Source organism: Melanerpes formicivorus, unplaced genomic scaffold, assembly GCF_026170545.1.
Source record: "Melanerpes formicivorus ecotype bairdi unplaced genomic scaffold, bMelFor1.0.p_v2 SCAF_18, whole genome shotgun sequence".
Lineage (NCBI taxonomy): Eukaryota > Metazoa > Chordata > Aves > Piciformes > Picidae > Melanerpes > Melanerpes formicivorus.
Window position 1 is genome coordinate 3,877,774 of NW_027142370.1, and position 18,349 is coordinate 3,896,122.

At 50.5% G+C, this 18,349-nt stretch overlaps 1 long non-coding RNA gene across 1 annotated transcript; it reads right to left on the reverse strand.

Annotated features, from left to right (window-relative positions):
* Positions 1-821: 821 nt before the first annotated feature.
* LOC137446742 (uncharacterized) lies at positions 822-16,426 on the reverse strand. The gene is made up of 4 exons (XR_010988706.1): positions 16,196-16,426; positions 9,580-9,729; positions 8,764-8,955; positions 822-1,125 (listed from the first exon to the last, which is right to left on the reverse strand). It is a non-coding gene; the product is annotated as an uncharacterized lncRNA (long non-coding RNA).
* Positions 16,427-18,349: the final 1,923 nt, after the last annotated feature.

The following is an 18,349-nucleotide window of genomic DNA, read 5'->3' on the forward strand; positions in this document are numbered from 1 at the left end:
TGGAAAAGACTTTTGAGATCATCGAGTCCAATCTATCACCCAACACTATCTGATCAACTAATCCATGGCACTGAGTGCCTCATCCAGGCTTTTCTTAAACACCTCCAGTGGTGGTGACTCCACCACCTCCCAGGGCAGCACATTCCAATGGCCAAGCTCTCTTTCTGGGAAGAATTTCTTCCTAACATCCAGCCTGAACCTCCCCTGGCACAGCTTGAGACTGTGTCCTCTTGTTCTGGTGCTGGTTGCCTGGGAGAAAACATCAACCTCCTCCTGGCTACAACCTCCCTTCAGGTAGTTGTAGAGAGCAAGAAGGTCACCCCTGAGCCTCCTCTTCTCCAGGCTGCACAACCCCAGCTCCCTCAGCCTCTCCTCACAGGGCTTGTGCTCCAAACCCACACATCTCCCCTCAGAAACACAAACCAGCACCAACCTTCCAGTGCTGAAGAGGCAAACGCAGTGACAAGGCCGCAGCAGGCAGTGAAGCCAGAGGCAAAAAGCAGCAGATGCTTTTGTGAATGGAGCAGCACCAATACCCTCATTCCTCCCCTCACAACCTTGGCTCTGTCACAAAGCAGGATGAACCTGGAGTCATAAATTACTACTGAGATTTGGGTTAGCTTTGGCTTTTTTCTTTGCTTGCTTCTTTTTTTTTCAGGGCAGGGATTACAAACTCATTGAGATAAACACCTTCCCTTGGGTTTTTTTTTTTTTCCCCTCTTCTTTTATTTTCTTTTTCTTTTTCTGAAGAATGCCTCCAGGGACAGGAGAGCTCTAGCATAAACCAGAGATACCATCTATTACAACACAGAAGCCATCTGTCACTGAGATAAGCACACAGACTATTTATTACTCAGCTAAGGCAACCCAAAAAAATTAGTCAGAGATTCAGCCAATATAATCTTTCATTAAAACAAGAAAAAAAAAAACAACCAGAAGAAGTGGTTAATGAGCTTCCCAAGGGTGATAAGAAATGTGTTGAAACCTGACAAAAAGGAGGTGGGTTTTCCCTTTTGCTGCTGCTGCTTCTGCTTCTCCAGAACGAGGCAGAGCCGGTTTGGTCTGTGAGGAAGTTGGGTTGCTGAGAGGGTTTTGAAGGGCTTCACCCAGGCTCTTGGTAGCTGACTGCAAAAAGATGAGAACCAGCAGTTAGCATTTCCACTGTGGCTGCTTTAGCAACTTGAAAGCAAGAAGTGGAGCAGCATCCATCAAGCTGCTCAATGAAGCCTTTGAGCAGCTTGTGGATACAATGTGAGAGTGGCTGTCGCCGAGTCCTGGGGGCAAAATTCTCTGTTCCCACCCAGGGGTGACCTTATCACTCTCTACAACTACCTGAAGGGAGGTTGTAGACAGGCGGATGATGGTCTCTTCTCCCAGGCAATCAGCACCAGAGCAAGAGGACACAGTCTCAGGCTGTGCCAGGGGAGGTTCAGGTTGGATGTTAGGAAGAAGTTCTATACAGAGAGAGTGATTGCCCATTGGAATGGGCTGCCCAGGGAGGTGGTGGAGTCGCCGTCATTGGAGGTGTTCAGAAGGAGACTTGCTGGGGTGCTTGGTGCCATGGGTTAGCTGTTTGGGTGGGTTGGCTTGGTTGATGGGTTGGACACGATGATCTTGAAGGTCTCTTCCAACCTGGTTTGGTTTATTCTAATAATAAAGGTTTATTCTATTCTGATGCTGCAGGGTAGCATCCAGCACTCCTGGCTGCTCTCATAGACTGAGCTACCAGCAGCACCCTGGCCAAGAATGTAGTGGAAGTATTGGCTCCCCACAAAGATGTCTGGACTGCCAGCTGTTGCCAGCTGCTGGTATTTCTGCCTGCCTGGGCAGCAGTGGTATTACAGAAGAGGTAAATTTCATGGAATCATAGAATGCTTTGGGTTGGAAGAGATCTTTAAAGGTCATCAGATCCTTCCACCAGGCATTTCTGAGGAGTTCTCCAGTCTGGAAGAGATCTTTAAAGGTCGTCAGATCTTTCCACCAGCCATTTCTGAGGAGTTCTCCAGTCTGGAAGGGATCTTTAAAGGTCATCAGATCCTTCCACCAGCCATTTCTGAGGAGAGTTGTTCAGTCTGGAAGGTCTGTGGGGCCAGGTCAGCCTTGCACACTTCCAGTTTGAATCTCCTGGGGTCATGATACAGGTATGTGCAGGCATAACCAGTAGGAAATCTGTCTTGGTGGCCCTTAGAGGAACCAAAACCAAAGCTGAAGTGCGTACTGAAACCTTGGGTTCACCCCATCCAAGTTGCACAAGACGTCTGTCAGTGACCAGGCTTCACCATGGCCACACCATGCCAGGCAGCCAAGCATCACTTGAGTGATAGAGAATCATGCAGCAGGCGCCAGCAGGACTCCATCCTGCCACTGCCATTTGCATGCTCGCCTGCTCCTGCTTCTGCCCTGGCCAAACCTGCTCTGCTGCCTTCACACCCTGGGTGTATATGAGGGGCCAAAAGGTTGGCACCTTGATGCTCCTCAGTTGATTTCTCCCTTAAGCACTGCAGGAGGTGCAGCAGCCCACTAGGAGGACAAACAAAACTCCGGGACTCAGAAGCAAGGAGGTCTCGATGCTGAAGCAAGAGGGCAAGGAGCAGGGTGGTAAGCAAGAGCCAATATTCATGGTCTTGTTTCAGGAAGCCTTCCTGCCACATGGATGTCACAGGGTGCCTTAGGGACAGCTGCAAAGGGCCCTGAGAAAGATAACAGCCCAGCCCCAAAACATCACCAGAGCCACACTACTGTCCCAGGCTGCTTTCAAGGGTCAAGACCAAGGATGATCACTGCTGGAAGGCCACAGGCTTGAGCCAGGTCTGGCACTGAGAGCTACAGGCTTGCTCTCTTCTGAGCAGCAGTTTGTAGCCCAACCAAAGGCACAGAGGGATTTTTATTTCTCTTTATCTCTCTTTTCTAATCTTCCTGCTCCCAATCGCCCTGCCCTCCCTTCTGCTAGATCAAAAGAACAATGCAGCTCTGCAGTGCCAGGAGCTGAGTGGATGTTTATACAGGGCTTTGAGATCCCCCAGGTAAAAGGTGCTAAGTGCAAAGCACTGTCATTGCCCTGCCATGACTGCCAGCCAGTCTGTCAAACCTCCACCCCCGAGCTCATTAAGGAACAGGAATAGGGAGCCACATTCCTGCCTCTTCTCCACTGCTCTTCCCCTTTATGGAAGGAAAAAGTAAAAGTTTAATTGCTTTGTTTATCTCAAATGCCACCTGCAGGTGGTTCTTTACCTGCCCACCATGCTGCTGCTGCTGCTTCTTTGGGATGAAACCAGGCCTACCTTGCTCAAATCATACAATGGTTTGGGTTGGAAGGAACCCTTAAAGGTCATCTAGCCCAACACCTCTCCAGTCAGCAGGGACAGCTGCAACTAGAGCAGGTTGCTCAGAGCCCCAGCAACCTGACCTGGGATGGTTCCAGGGCACCTATCAACTCTCTGGGCAGCCTGGGCTAGGGTCTCACCACTCTCAAAAACCCCCCCTTCATTTTCTCTAGTCTAAACCTCCCTTTTCTGCATTGAAGCCATCACCCCTTGCCCTGTCACAACAGATCCTGCTGAAAGGCTGTCCCCAGCTTTCCGACTGCCCCCTTTAAATAGTTGAAGGCCACAAGAAAGTCTCCCCAGAGGCTTCTCATCTTCATATTGAACAACCCCAACTCCCTCAGCCTGGCCTCACAGCAGAGGGCTTCCAGCCCTCAGATCACTTTCGAGGCTTCCTCTGGCCCATTCCATCAGGTCCCTGTCTGTGCTGTGCAGGGGACTCCAGAGCTGACCCCAGCACTGCAGGTGGGGTCCCAGCAGAGCAGAAGGGCAGAATCCCCTCCCTCCACCTGCTGCCCATGCTGCAGGGGGTCAGACAAGGACATGGTTGGGTCTGTGAGAGCCCTATGCTGGCTCATGTCCAGCTTTTCACCCATCAGTACCCCCAAGTCCTTCTCTGCAGGGCTGCTCTCCATCCCATCATCTCCCACCCTATGTTGGTACTGGGGATTGCCCCAACCCCAGTGCAGTGACATCAGCAGCAAACAGAAAAGCACATTCAGGGACTGACAGCTTGAATTCGCTTTTGCTCTCTACCTCAATGCAGGTGGCAGGGGCAAATCTCCCAGGGAGGTGGGCTAAGGGGGCTGTAGCTCCCTTCCCCTGACTTCCCCATCTCACTCCTGCCTCAGCAATGAGTCCTCTGCCACTGTACACCCCTTCAGTCCCTGCACTCCTGTTCCTCACTCACCTTCACCATTGCAGCTGCTTCCAGCCCCAAAGAGCATTTGGGTTCCTGCTGTGGAGCAGAAGGTCAGACTGCAGAGCAATAACTCCTGTGACCAGTGCAGCAGATCAAGGCAGAGCAGAATACTGCAGCAAGGGCTGGGGCATGGCTGTGCTATCTGTGGGCAGACTTGCTGGCACCGTCAGCTCCAGGAGGTCATGCCCCTGGTATCATAAGCACCAGTCTGCAGAGAGCCTGAGCTGACCCCCTCCACCCTTCTCCTGCAGCAACAAATGGAACTGGGATCCCTTTGGTCCATTTTCTCTGCTGCCATAAATCAGTGCTGCTCTAGTTTACTCTGGCTGAGGATCTGGCCTGTGTGTCCTCTTTAGTTTCTTTGCACTGTTGGAGCACCAAGCACATCTCTGTCTTACTCATTTGCTCCCTGCATGGGTGCCACTGCGGTGGCAGGGCACGGAGGTGTAGGCTACACAACCCCAGCTGTGCACCACTGAAAAGAAAAACAAATGTTTGAGAGAAGCTTTCCACAGAACCCCTACGTGGTAGGGATCTGAAGGGACCTCTGGAGACCATCCAGTCCAACTCCCCTGCCAAAGCAAGGCCAACCACAGCAGGCTGCCCAGCACAGCAGTGTCCAGGCGGTTTGGAATCTCCCCAGGGGTTTGGAATCTCTCCAGAGGAGAATCCACAACCTCTCTGGGCAGCCTGCTCCAGGCCTCCAGCACCCTCACACCAAAGTTTTAACTCATGTTCAGATGCCCATTGCCCCTTGTCCCATCACTAGGAGGCACTGAGGAGAGTCTGGCCCCATCCCCCCTGACACTTGCCCTTCAGCTCTTGCTGAGCATTGCTCTGATCCCCTCGGGGGCTGCTCTTCTCCAGGCTCAACAGCCCCAGGGCTCTCAGCCTTTCCTGCTCAGAGAGGTAATCCAGGGCCCTCAGCATCTGCATAGCCTCCACCAGACTCTCTCCAGTAGTTCCTCTTGAATTGAGGAACCCAAAAGTGGGCTCAGAACTGCAAACATGGCCTCAGTAGGGCAGAGCAGAACTTGCCTAGATATGTTGGCCATGCTCCTTTTAATGCACTCCAGGAGAGCATTTGCCTTCTTAGTGATAAGAGCAAATTGTTGGCTCATGGTGAGCTTGCTGTCCACCAGGACTTCCAGGGCCTTCTCCACAGAACTGCTTTCCACCCCTAACCTTTCAGGAATAGGAAAAGCTTTATGACAGGGAGGCATATTCTTCCCAGACATGAAACTACAGAGGTCCAGACAGTAGTATTTGGCACAAGCAAAGAACTTTAGCCCATTGTCTCCTATCTGACCCTCAGCAAACCTCAACATTTGCTTGCACTTGCTTACAGGAGCCTGGTTACACCTACAACACTTACTGTGACTTGCAAATCTGATGTTGTTTGGTCTTTCTCTACCAATGCATAAAAGATTTATGGCAGGGAGTAGCCACCTGGATGTCTTGATTCTTTTCCTTTGCTGAAAGACACCCATAAAACCTACCTGTCTGCTGCAGGTTTCAACACCAATGCAAGAAGAAAAGGATCACAGCAGTGAGGAGAACCTTCTTGGCATACTGAACTGCTCTCTGCCGTGCCACAGATGGAAGGAGGTCTGGGTTGGGTGGTTTTCTTATTATTCACTGCCCCAACACAAAGAGAGAAGCCACCTCTGAAGTCAATCAGCTATATGAGCTTAAGTAAGAGAAGTATCCTCATACCCAGCCCCAAAGCCTCTCTTCTGGGGCAATCTTGAAAGATCTTCTAAAGGTCTTCAAGGTGATGAGGGTGGAGGCTTCAACGTGCACACAGGCATAGGAATCTCTTTGCTTCCCTTCTACTCAGCAAAGCCTGGAACTGGGAGGCCTGAGCACAAGTAGCAATATCAGGACAGAAGGATCAGGCTGACTCTGCAACTTGGACTGTTCATGGGTTTTGGGCCAGCTGCCCTGCTTTGCCTACATGGGGATGCTCTGACTGCCTGTAGTCCATGACATCACTGCAGCTCAGAAAGGATTCCCCATGGCAAAAGTTTATCCTGCAGGGAGCTGCCCTGGAATATCACTTCCATAGCTGCATCCTGTTGGATGGACTCCTCTAAGCCACACAAACTGGAGCAAGACACACACTGTGTGACACACACCAAACACACACCTCTGTTGCTTAACTCAGCACAGGAGGCTTCCTCCGTGGACTACAGGGACAACATTTGGAAGGCTCAGCACCATCATCATTTAGACTGTGGCTCATAATGATGTGTGATGTAGCAAGGGGACAGACTTTTTAGCAGGGCCTGTGTGACAGAACCAGGGGGGATGGTTTGAAACTAAAAGAGAGAGACTTAGACTAGAAAGGAGGAAGAAAATATTTATGCTGAGGTTGGCAAAACTGTGACCCAGGTTGCCCAGCGAAGTGGTAGATGTCCCAACCCTTGGAAACATCCCAGGTCAGGTTGTTTGGGGCTCTGAGCAACCTGCTCTAGTTGCAGATGTCCCATCTGACTGGAGAGGTGTTGGACTAGATGACCTTTGAAGGGCCTTTCCAACTCAAAACATTCTATAGCTGAAATAAGAACTAATAAGGAGAGAGAGAAAAAATGCCAGGGAAAGTCATCACCTCGAGCCTCTCCCCTCACTTTCTTTGCTCTGAGGTCAGCTGCTGCATCAGATTTTTATCTTCCATCTCCTAATTCCTTCTATCTAATGCATCTGAGGGTGGGTCTCATCCTCACTCCACTGGCCTGAAACCTGACGAGTTCACGGACTCAGCATTTCCTGGAGGCAATGAGGTCTGCAGGCCCAAGGTCGAAGGCACGTTGGTACACGATGCCCAGGTGATGCTCAAAGATCACACACACACCAAGGGCTTCACACACCCAGCTCCCAGAGGTTCAGCAGAATCCAAATTAAGCTACCACTGCCACCTCCACCTGGCTCCTCTGACCCTTCTCAGCTGCCCTGGGGCCTTTAATCACTGGGGGTGTCTAGCATCCCAGCCTTTACAAGACTCTCACAAGCTGCCTTCCCACCTGGCCACGCAGGAAGATGATGTAGGAGTCCCACTGCTCCTAATGCTGCATCCTCCAGCAGCAGAGTTGGGTCTGACAAGCAAGAGGACCTTGAAAGGCAAAGTCACCTGCAGGGGGTAGCTGACCTCCAGGCAGAACACAACCACAGATTCACAGAATGGTAAGAGTTGGAAAGGACCTCTGGAGATCATCTACTCCAAACCCTTGCTGAAGCAGGGTCACCCACAGCAGGTTGCTCAGGATCACAATGTCCAGGCAGCTTTGGAATCTCTCCAGAGAAGGAGACTCCACAAGCTCTCTGGGCAGCCTGCCCCAGGGCTCCAGCACCTCCACACCAAAGAGGCTTTTCCTTATGTTTTAGGTGGAACTTTCTGGGTTCCAGTTTGTGCCCCTTGTCCCTTGTCCTGGCACTGGACACCACTAAGAAGAGTCTGGCCTTACATTCTTGACTCCTACCCTTCAACTATTGATCAGCATTGATCAGATCCCCTCTTAGGCTGCTCTTCTTCAGGTTGAGCAGCACAGGTCTCTCAGCTTTTTCCTCCTCATAAAGATGCTGCAGTTTTCACATCTGGAGTGAGTTGAGCTTCCCTCCAGTAGCCTTGTGCAAGATGAGCCAGCAGACACAGGTGCAGGACACAAGTCCTGGGGCCATGCTGATCTCAGTGCAGAGCGAGCCTGGCTTTTTCCTGAGCCTGTTCTCAGCTACTGAGTGGCTTCTCTTCAGTCCTAGGCACTGCCAAAGCATTTGTAGCCCCAGTTTAGCTGCAAAGACCCCACTTTGAGAGCTGTGCTTTGCAGAGCATCCCCTGAGGTAGGGGAGTGTGGATTCCCCCCCAACCTCTGCTTCATTTCCTCCCCTTGATGGCTGGTGCTCACCACAGCAGCAGCTGATCAGCACTTTCTTTCACCCGAGGCCATACATCAAGCACATTCTTCAAGTCCTGCTCTGACAGCAAAAGTCTGTCTCTCCCTCCTGCCTCTCAGAAGCTAATCAGACAGACTGACAGGGGAAGGGGACAGGACCATGGAAGCTAAGTGTTGGGCATATGGAAGTACTACTGAAGATACTGCTCTGAGAAATGTTAGTCATTCCTTTCTCCAGCTTTTCACACCCTTCCCTGCTCCATCTCCTCCTGTCCCCAGCACCAGCAGGGATTTCTGTTTCCTTTTTAACCCCATAATAGTTCCTGGGTCCCAGTTCTGGGACCAAATTGCTGATTTTTGATCCCTGATTGGATTTCTTCCCCATGCAAGCGTGGAAGAGAGAAGGGAAACTACCTGACCTCTCTTACAGCCCAGCCCAGTCTCATACACAAATGTCTGAGGCACAGATGAGTCAGACCCACAGCTAATGTAAATTCAAAAGGCTCATGGGAAAACAACGAAGATAGAACCTCCTGGGGTTTAGTTTGTGCCCATTGCCCCTTGCCCTATCATTAAGCACCACTAAGACAAGATTGGTCCCATCCTCTTGCCCCCCCATCCCCTTTACCTATTGATCAGGATTTATCAGATCCCCTGTTAGGCTCCTCTCCTCCAGCCTCAACAGCCCCAGGGCTCTCAGCCTTTCCTTCTCACAGAGATGTTCCAGTCCCCCTCAGCATCTGTGTAGCCTCCATTGGACTTTCTCCAGTAGTTCCCTGTTCCTCTTGATCTGGAGAGACCAGAACTGGATGTGGCCTCCCTAGGACAAAACAGAGAGGCAGAAGAACCTCACTTGACCTGCTGGCCACACTCCACTTAATGTACCCCAGGAGACTATTGGCCTTCTTTGGCCATGAGGGCAGTTTGCTGGCTCATGGTGAACTTGTCCACCAGGACTCTCAGGTCCTTCTCCCCAGAGATGCTTTCCTGCAGGTCAGCCCCTACTCTCTACTGGTGCAGGGGGTTATTCCTCCCTAGGTGCAGGCTCTAAGATTCCTTATGGGTGGATACTTGAGCTGCCATGGACTGTACTGTGAAAGAGCCACACCAGAGAAGAGCCTGGTGAACCTGACTCAAATTTCACAGAGAGCCTCTGTGCTTTGCAACCACATTTACTCCATGTGGATTGGAAATTAAAGCTCCCTCAATTATCAAGTCCTCTTAGCATTAACTGAAGGCTTCCAGAGGTCTGGCTTGAGACACAGCTGCAGCCCGAACACCCTTTGCCAGTTCCAGCCTCTGTCTCCAAGGAGTGCTTAGTATTAGTAATTTATCAGAGGGCTTTCTAAGTCATGGACCTGCAGGGAGTTTTGCCAGTGACACACTCCTGAGCCAGCTGCGAGGAGGGGAAAGGGAAGATTCCCATCTCACTCAGATAACTCACCTGCTCCTGTGATTCAGCACAGCAGATGGATCTGAGCAAGCCTCAAACGTGACATGCAAACCTGCAGACACACGCAGGTCCATGGGCTACACAGCTGACACTCATAAGCCTTCATCTGTGTGCCTTGCCTTCAGCCAAAAACTCAGCATCCTGCAAAACAATCACACTGCTCTTATGCAAAAGCCTCCATCAGAAGTCACAGAGTCTCATTCCACATCTGCCTGCTTTGTCCTACACAGTGGCAGCTCTGGACCCCACAGAGGGTGCTCCTTTTTTGTTCCCATGGGATTCTGCTCCAAAGTTTTCCACTAGCTGCAACCACATGGTTTCACATGGCCCTCGGCCAGACTCAGCATGGGTTTCAGTTGCACATCAATAAGCAGGCAAAAAGAGAACCTAATGAAGATAAAGGGACTGTTCCTAAGATGTACCACCACCAAAGTTGTCCTCCACTTCATGAAGGGAAAATGAAATGGAAAGTCCTATCTCTAGCTCAGGAACCATGCAGGGAAGCTCTTGACAGGTGAAGTGAGCCAAGAATCCTGTAGTTCCAACTTACCCACCAAGATAATGGCCCCAGGCTCAAGTGTCAGGAGTGTCCCACAAACACAGCTGTGATGGTTGAGTGCAGCCTAGGAGTGGAGCACTGTCTCGTTCCCTGCCATGTCTGCACACTCCCCAGCAGTCATGAAAGCTCCAGGTCCTCTTTCCAATGCTTAATACTAGAATATAAGCTTCTTTGAGATGAAGAAAGATGATGCAGATGTCCTTCTTGCCAAACCATTGTAGATTAGAGCCCAGCTAGATGCAAAGGCAACTAATTCAGCACCTGGATGTGGTGGGTCTCATGGAGACAAAGTTAACTTCCCACACTTAAGAATGAAGCTAACCACTGCACTTTTAGACCAGTGGATCACCATGTTCCACTGCTAGTCCATCTACCCTCATTCCCTACCTCCATTGTTGTGTTGGAATATGGCCCAGGAAAGAGTATACCCAAGAATAACAGAGTGAGGACAAGGAGGGAGCAAGCATTCCCTCGGTTTCTTTGCCCAGTTCCTGGCAATCAACAGCTTAAGGATTCCTGAGGGAGAGTTCTCCAAGGGACCAGTGTCTAACAGCTCAAGAGGATCTCTCCATCCAGCTGTTCTGTCTCTACTGACTGCAGAGATTTTACACCTGCTTGGTGTTGGACAGAAGACCAAACCCACTGAAATCAGTTCTCTTGGTTCCCATTGCCTTAAATTTCCTCATCTTGCTTCAAAAGCAAGGTGCAGACCTGATTTTGTTTCCAGGCTGAGGATGGATGACTTTGAAACCCTCTCAGAGGTGTTCTCATGAGCCTTTAAAGCAGCTGAGACATCAGGTTTTTGCTTCTCACTTGGGACACTTCCAGACCTGGAAAAACTTGTTCCAAGTGAAAAACAAAGCGAGTGTTGCCAGGAAAAGGCAAAGGTCACAACCCACCCAAGAACTTCATGGTGGGGCTTCAGACTCCAGATTCCTCTGCAGGCCCAGCTGAAGTCTATGATGAGGAATAATTTTGATGCAAGCTTCTTGCAGAGGTACATTTCTCACTGCCAGCACTTTCTCCATTCAGCCCCTGCTGTGGGTGTCATGGCAGAAACATCAAGAGAAACAGAGAAGTGGGGTTGACATCTGTCACCTTCTCCACGGAGGAAAGTTTTGCCCCAGGTAAAGATGTTCAGATTGGGCTGGGCTGTGTGTTTTCCAGAGGGTTCTAGTCCCTATCAGCTTCACCCATTCAGTAGGCTGGTGTTAAACAAGTTCAGAGGCAGGTGTGGCCCCTGTAAGGAATTTCTTTGGCTGTGGGAAACTTGCACTGAGAAACAGTTTTTGCAGTGCTTGTCTGGGCATGTCAAAAGCCTGTCCCCAAGGTCCCATGAAAGCTTTGGTGGTAGACAGAATGTTGCCTAATACAGAACTGCACCCAGAGAGAACCAACTGGTGGTACCCAAAGGAAAGTCTGATAAGAGAGATCAGCCAATGGATGGTATAAATCAGCAGGCTGGCTGGCAAGGAGATGGGTCATTCCTAGATGCTATAAAGCTGCAACCATGGGAGACCCAAGGTCTTACCACTTTAGGGCTTTCCACTCCTCTTTTTCGTACAGGTGGGACTGCCCAGCAGAGCCAGTCTTTCAAAGCAAACTCCTCACAGTTCTCTCAACTTCAGAAGGATAGAACCACCCCAGAAATCAATCCTCCCAGCATCACAGTATCCTCCCTCAGACATACACGCTTGTACTAAATGTAAGAAGGAAGCCTCTGCCAGGACCATCCCAATTATCCTAATGCAGAGGGATCTGCCTCTGGAATACAGCATGTTGTGACAGCCCTGTGGAGAAGGACTTGGGGGTGCTGGTGGGTGAAAACTTGGACATGAGCTGGCAATGTGCACTCACAGACCAGATCCAGCCATGTCCTGGGCAGCAGCACAGGCACCAGGTGGAGGGAGGAGATTCTGCCCCTCTGCTCTGCTGAGATGCCCACCTGCGGTGCTGGGGCCAGCTCTGGACAGGAGAGCCATGGACCTGTCAGAGCAGGGCCAGAGGAAGCCTTAGGAGTGATCTGAGGGCTGAGCAATCTAATCTAGTTGCAGATGTCCCTGCTGGCTGCAGGGAGGTAGGACAAGAAGACCATTAAAGTCCCTTCCAACCCCTACCATGCTATGACTCTATGATATCCAACCCATTGTCCACAACCACATGCAAACTCCTCCATTCCTCAGCCTCAAACAACTGGGTGTTGCAAAGCCTGACACATTCCCAACTTAAGAAAGGGAGTCCATAATCCAGCCTTTGTCTGTTCTGACCCTCTATGGATGACAACCACCTCAGGCCAAGGAGTATTTGTACAGTGCCAAGCACAATGCAGCTGTGACCCTCAAGAGGAGCCCCTGGACACTTCTGAAACACAGGTCAAACGTTTCATGGTGTCCTTTCAGTGCTTGAACAGCTGTGCTGATAACATCCCCAAGCAACCACCCTCAGATCATCTTGTCCATCCACCATGGGCAGCCTTCCTTGGCCCCAGAACCACTGCTGAACTGATGGGCCAGTGTCCACCTACTGTGAGCCCAGCCATGTCCAGCAAGCCAGAAACCCACAGTGTAATATTCACCAAGTACAGAAGAAATCTGAGTGATCTCCACACCCTCATTAACTACACGCATCACATGAAGGCCTGACATCCCCTTTCTACTTCTTATGCTTATGACATCACTGAGCTCTTTTCTCAGCAATTCCTGGTGCTCCTTGCTTATGCAGAACTGCTGCTTTGATGTCCTCAGTTCCCTGTGCTCAGCACCAATGTCCTGATCAGAGGTGTGGCAGAATAATGCTTGGAGGTGGGTTTCTCACCTGAGGTTTTGCAATTAGCTTTCTTTTGCAGTTTAAGCTCTTTTGTGCTCTCCACAAAGCCTGATTAGCATCTACAGCCACTTTGCTCTACATTGCTCCTCCCCAGGCTCAAAGGTGGTTCTTTTTTGTTGCTATAAATTAAATTATAGGTTTTTAACATGCAACCTGAGAGATGTTTTTCTAATCACCTCTCAGCACTCTTTCCTCCTGCTGAGCAGAGGGGTGCCAGAACAAGTAACTTCCTTCTACCACAACAAGGTTCATTGCCTGCCCTTGGCCTTATGGAGGTATCTTTAGGAGTTAGAAGTGGTGGAGATCCACAGCCCCAGAAGGCAATCAAATTCCCTTTCTCAGAAATAGCTGATATTACAGATTCTTCTGGCCTTGAATGTTTCCAGGGGGAGAGTATCCACAGCTTCTCAGGACAACCTTGTCCAATGCCTCACCACCCTCACAGTGAAGAACCTCTAATGTCCAATCTAAACCTACCCTTTTCCAGTTTGAAACCATTGCTCCTCACTCTGTCAGGATCAGCAACCTTGGTGAGTCCCCCCATCCACCTGTCACACCACTGATTATCCCCCATGCAGGGGAGATCTATGTACCCTATATGTATCCTTGGATAGGAACTTAAAGACTAAAGACTTAAAGACTATCTAGTCCAAAGCCTCCACTGCCATGGGCAGGGACACCTTCCACTAGACCAGGTTGCTCAAAGCCCCATCCAACCTGGCCTTGAACACTCCCAGGGATGCACCACCCACAGTTCTGGGCAATGTGTGCTGATGTCTGACCAGTCTCATAGTAAATAATTTCTTCCAAAGAATTCCATGTGCCAGCTCTCTGGAACCATCTCAAACCGTTTGAAAGGCTTTGCAGTAGCCAGCCTAGCTGAAGACAACCTGCTGGAGCAAGAGAAGTTCTCAGAGGCTGAGGATATGAAGCATGGGTGGCGGGGGAGGAAAGGCACCCCATCATGCTCGGAGGAGACGATGAGGATGGCTCCCGGCAGCTGGGAGCCCGCAGGTCTCTCCGGGTGGACGCTGGTGGTGTCCCACCGCTGTCCATGGTACCGCCGTGCCGCGGGGGCTACCCGGCTCGCCCCGGGGCTGCCTGTCAGGCACCAACTCCCTGCCTTTGCTTTCCAAAGCTGTGGCAGAGGAGTTGGAACTCGATCATTAAGGTCCCTTCCAACCCGAAACACTCTATGACCTCGCTCTACTGCTGAGAAAGATGCTCTGGTCACACAGTATGTGTGAGCATCTCTCTCTATGGAGAGCCAGACATATACTCCAGATTTCCTGGCTCTCCAAATACAATAATTGAGCCCAAACCCTTCTCTGATTTGTGCTTGCCAAAAGCAATCCAAACAAGTTTAAAAAAATCAACCAAACAAACAAAAACCAAACAAACAGTGACAACAAAACCCCAAACAAACAAAAAAAACCCAGGCAAACAGAAACACACCAAAAAGCACCCCCCAAACACCTCCCTACCACAGTTCACCAAACTGGAGACACTTGCAGGTATTTTCTATAAAGCCCTTGCCCTGTGTTCCATCACTGGAGGGTGAAGAACTGACTCCTGCTGTCTGGAAATTAGCCTAATCCCACTGCTAAAGCAGGGTCACCCACAGCAGTTTCCCCAGGATCTCAAAGTCCAGGTGGGTTTGGAATCTCTCCAGAGAAGGAGCCCCCACAGCCTCTCTGGGCAGCTTGCTCCAGGGCTCCAGCACCCTCATTGGATTCAGATGGAACCTCCTGTGTTCCAGTTTGTCCCTTGTTCAACCACTGTGCACCACTGAAAAGAATCTGGCACCATCCTTCTGCACCCTACCCTTTAGCTATCAATCAGCATTGATCAGATGCCCTCTGAGGTTGCTCTCCTCTAGTCTAAACAGCTCCAGGTCTCTCAGCTTTTCCTTGTAGACTTGAGCCAAGCCAGCCCAGTGAGCTGCAGGAAGTCTTCTCTTTCAACCCACTAAGCTAAACCAGGATGAAATGGATGGGAGTTAACTGAAGTGAAAGCAAGAATGAAATGAGGTAAGTGTCCACGGTGTGCTTTCCACCTGCTGGACTAAATTGCCTCTTGTTCCTCATGTAGACAAGGCCTAATTTACTTGACCTCAGGCAAATCCTTCTGCTTTTGTGCTTCCCACTTGGTAAAAACGAGGGTAACTCTGCACCCACTTTTGTGAAGTGCTGGGAGATTTATGGCAGAGGAGCACTTACATGAAACCCAACGAGCAGGAATCGTTTTACCTTGATATGCTTAAAAAGAGAAAAAAAAAAAACCCAAAATCAAAAAAATCAAACTAAAAGGGCTCCCACACCCAGGTCTCCACTATTTAACTGGCATCTTGTGACCTAGCAGAAGCAAAGCAGTTTAGGGGACAATTAAAAAGCCCGAAGTTAAAGCGCTCTCAGCTCATTACACCTTTTCTCAATGTCTTTTCAGCTGCAATTAAACCAAAAGAAGCCTGAAATTAACTGGTTTCCAGCCTGAGCAACACTGGAAACATTTATTTCCTACCCTACACGTCTAATTAGTGCTGCTCAGTCAAAAAAAAAGGGAGCAAAACTCCAATTTGTAAGTGAAACTAGACGTGTATTAAAAACACACTCTGTAATAATGCCCCAGTGCTTCTGTAATGCCTCATGCCTTCAAAGGGCTGAGCAAGTATGATCTCATTAATTCTCACAGGTAGGTAATTTGGTGTTATTAGCCTTGTTTTACAGCCAGATCTTAGAGAGGTGGAAGTGATTTGCCCACAGGCACAGACTCCATGCTTGAGACTGAACTAGAACTCGGGAGAGCGACGTCGTAACCGAGGCTGGGGACCCTCCGCGTTTCCAGAGGGGAGCTCAGAGCCTTGCAGGGGCAGGAGACAGCTCCTGTGGGGTTTAGGGGGTCTGCTGCAAAGACCATTAAGAAGCCAGAGGGGAGGATGGAGAACATGGGAGCACCAAGCTCAGTGACAACTATGTGTGAGCCTTTCTCCTTGCTCTTCATCCCTAACTCCAGCAATATCAAAGCTTTCCTGTTTATGGCTCCACCGTGATTTTTGCTGCCAGGCTTCAGACCTTGCTGCTTTCCAAGGGGCCTCACTGAAGGCTTTGCTGCTGTTGGAGACAGCAAGAGCTTTGCCCAGGATACATCAACAGCCTCCCACAGCCAAATCTGTCATGTTTTAGCCACTGACATTCAAGATTTCATTCTCACATTCTCGCTCACCTGCAATGTCACCCTGCAGTCCATGAAAAGCTTCCACTTTTACCATGGAGGCTCCCAGCCTGAAAGCACAGCATCAGAACAGATTCAGAAACATCTCAGTCTGTGCAGGCCGTGCCTGGACAACACATCGTCCCTCCCTTGTGTCAGCACCAAAACCTGGCTCAGAGGTGTTTCCATCACATGCCTACCACTTCACATGTCATGTGGCACCATCAGCTGCCCATAATGTGCAGGAGCAGGAAGCAAAAATCATGCACTCCCCTCCCAGTGAGCAACTGGAAGGCTAGTGAGCATTCTTTAGGGTCTGGAAAACCTCAGTCCAGCTCCCTCTGCTACTAGAGGTAGAAATTCTCTCAGTGTCCCTGCCCCAACAGCAGAGCTGGAGAGGGTCTCACACATCTCTTTCTGAAGGGACTGCTCAGCAGGAAGGGGGTGGAACAAAAAAATCATAAATAAAATCAAAACCTGAAGCTCCAGAGGGCAAGAGTGAGCATGACTCCACAGCCCTGGGATCGGGGCACTCCCCTGGGAGTGGGGAGACCTGAATTCCAGTTAGCAGCACCTTGGGTTGTTTAATTTTCAAAGCCATAAACAGTCCTTGAAGCAGGCGCTGGCTCTCCGGCCGCCCCGCTGCCAGGTGGATTTCCCCAAGCGCTCCCGCAGCCAGCCCGGCTTGTTCCTTCTTGCTGACCCACCGGGCCTGGTGCTTCCCCGCTGAGAGGTGCAACAGCTTCCCCCAAGCGGTGGGGGGGAGGGAAGGGAGAGCAAAGGGGCACCTGCCACCTCTTCAGGTCACCCCAGCAGTGTGGTAGCAGAGCGAGGCGAGAGATGCGGTTTGGACCTTTCCCGATGGGAAAGCGACCTGAGCCCACACCTCCCACACGTGTTGGGGCTAGCGAGGTGAAGAACTGCTGATGCAGGAGGAGAAGCCTGATCCCCTTGCAGTGATGCCAGCACACACATATGGCTTTGGGTTAGAAGGGTTTGCATGCTGTACGTGCTGCCCATGCCTTCTAGTGCAAGGACACCGCTCTGAAGAGCGTGGAGTACTTGCACTGGCTGTAGGAGCACACTGTTGGCTCGGGAAGAGGGGAAAAATAAAGCTTGTCACAGAACCACACAGAATGGAGGGAAGGGGGGAAAAGGTGGAAGGGACCTCTAGAGATGATCTAGTCCAACCTCCCTGCTAAAGCAGGGTGATTCAGCCCATGATCACAATGGTGGTCCAGGTAGGTCTAGAGTCTCTCCAGAGGAGACTCCACAATTTCTCTGGGCAGCCTGCTCCAGGGCCCCATCTTCCTCCATCACAGAGAGGTGATGGTGCCTATCACAGCAACACAAAACTTCATTTTTTGATGCAATTTTGTGAAGTCATCTGCAGCCCAACCCTGACCACACAGATCTCTATTCTTACCTCTCCCATGACCTTCAGGGAGTGCAATGGGCAGTGGTGGAGGAGATTTAGCATTTCTCCATCTCTCAAAAGCTGTGAAAGGCCTGGCAAGAGGTAGCTATCGAAGCGAGGAGTAGGTGGTGTGCTCCCACAGAGGTCCCTCTGCACCTGCCCTTATCTCCAGCACACCTCCATGCAGCCAGTGCAGCTGCTCAGCCCTCATGAGCTGCTTAAAATAGGTTCACGAGGCATAGCTAGGGAACCTGTCTGCTCCAGATGTCCACAGACAGGGTAGCTTTTCAAGATGGGCTGATTATTTTAGGAACTGGAGCCTGTTTGAACACTGCAGCACTCCAAAACCTTCTCAGAGTGTGGGGATGGAAAAGCAAGCACACTCTCACACACACCTCACGCCCACACGCACTCACTTCCAAATATTCCTTTCTCACACCCACAGACAAACTTCGTCTCACACAGGGACACTATCACAGCATCGACAGCTCTTCTTCCCAAGTCCTCTCCCTCTCTCAGACACGTGCACACACTTTCCCTCTTCTTCTGCCCCACTCTGTGGCAGCTTGGTTCTCCCTCCTCAGTGGGAACCATACAAGCAGTGGCTTGAAAGACCCTAGAGAAGGTTCTGGAGGTCTTTGATGAGGAGTGAAATCATCCTGAAAAGAAGCAGCCCAGACAAACCCTACAGGATGGGTAGCTGCACCAGGAAGGAGCTTGGAAGGAGGGATGCTTTGTTTGAGAATGTC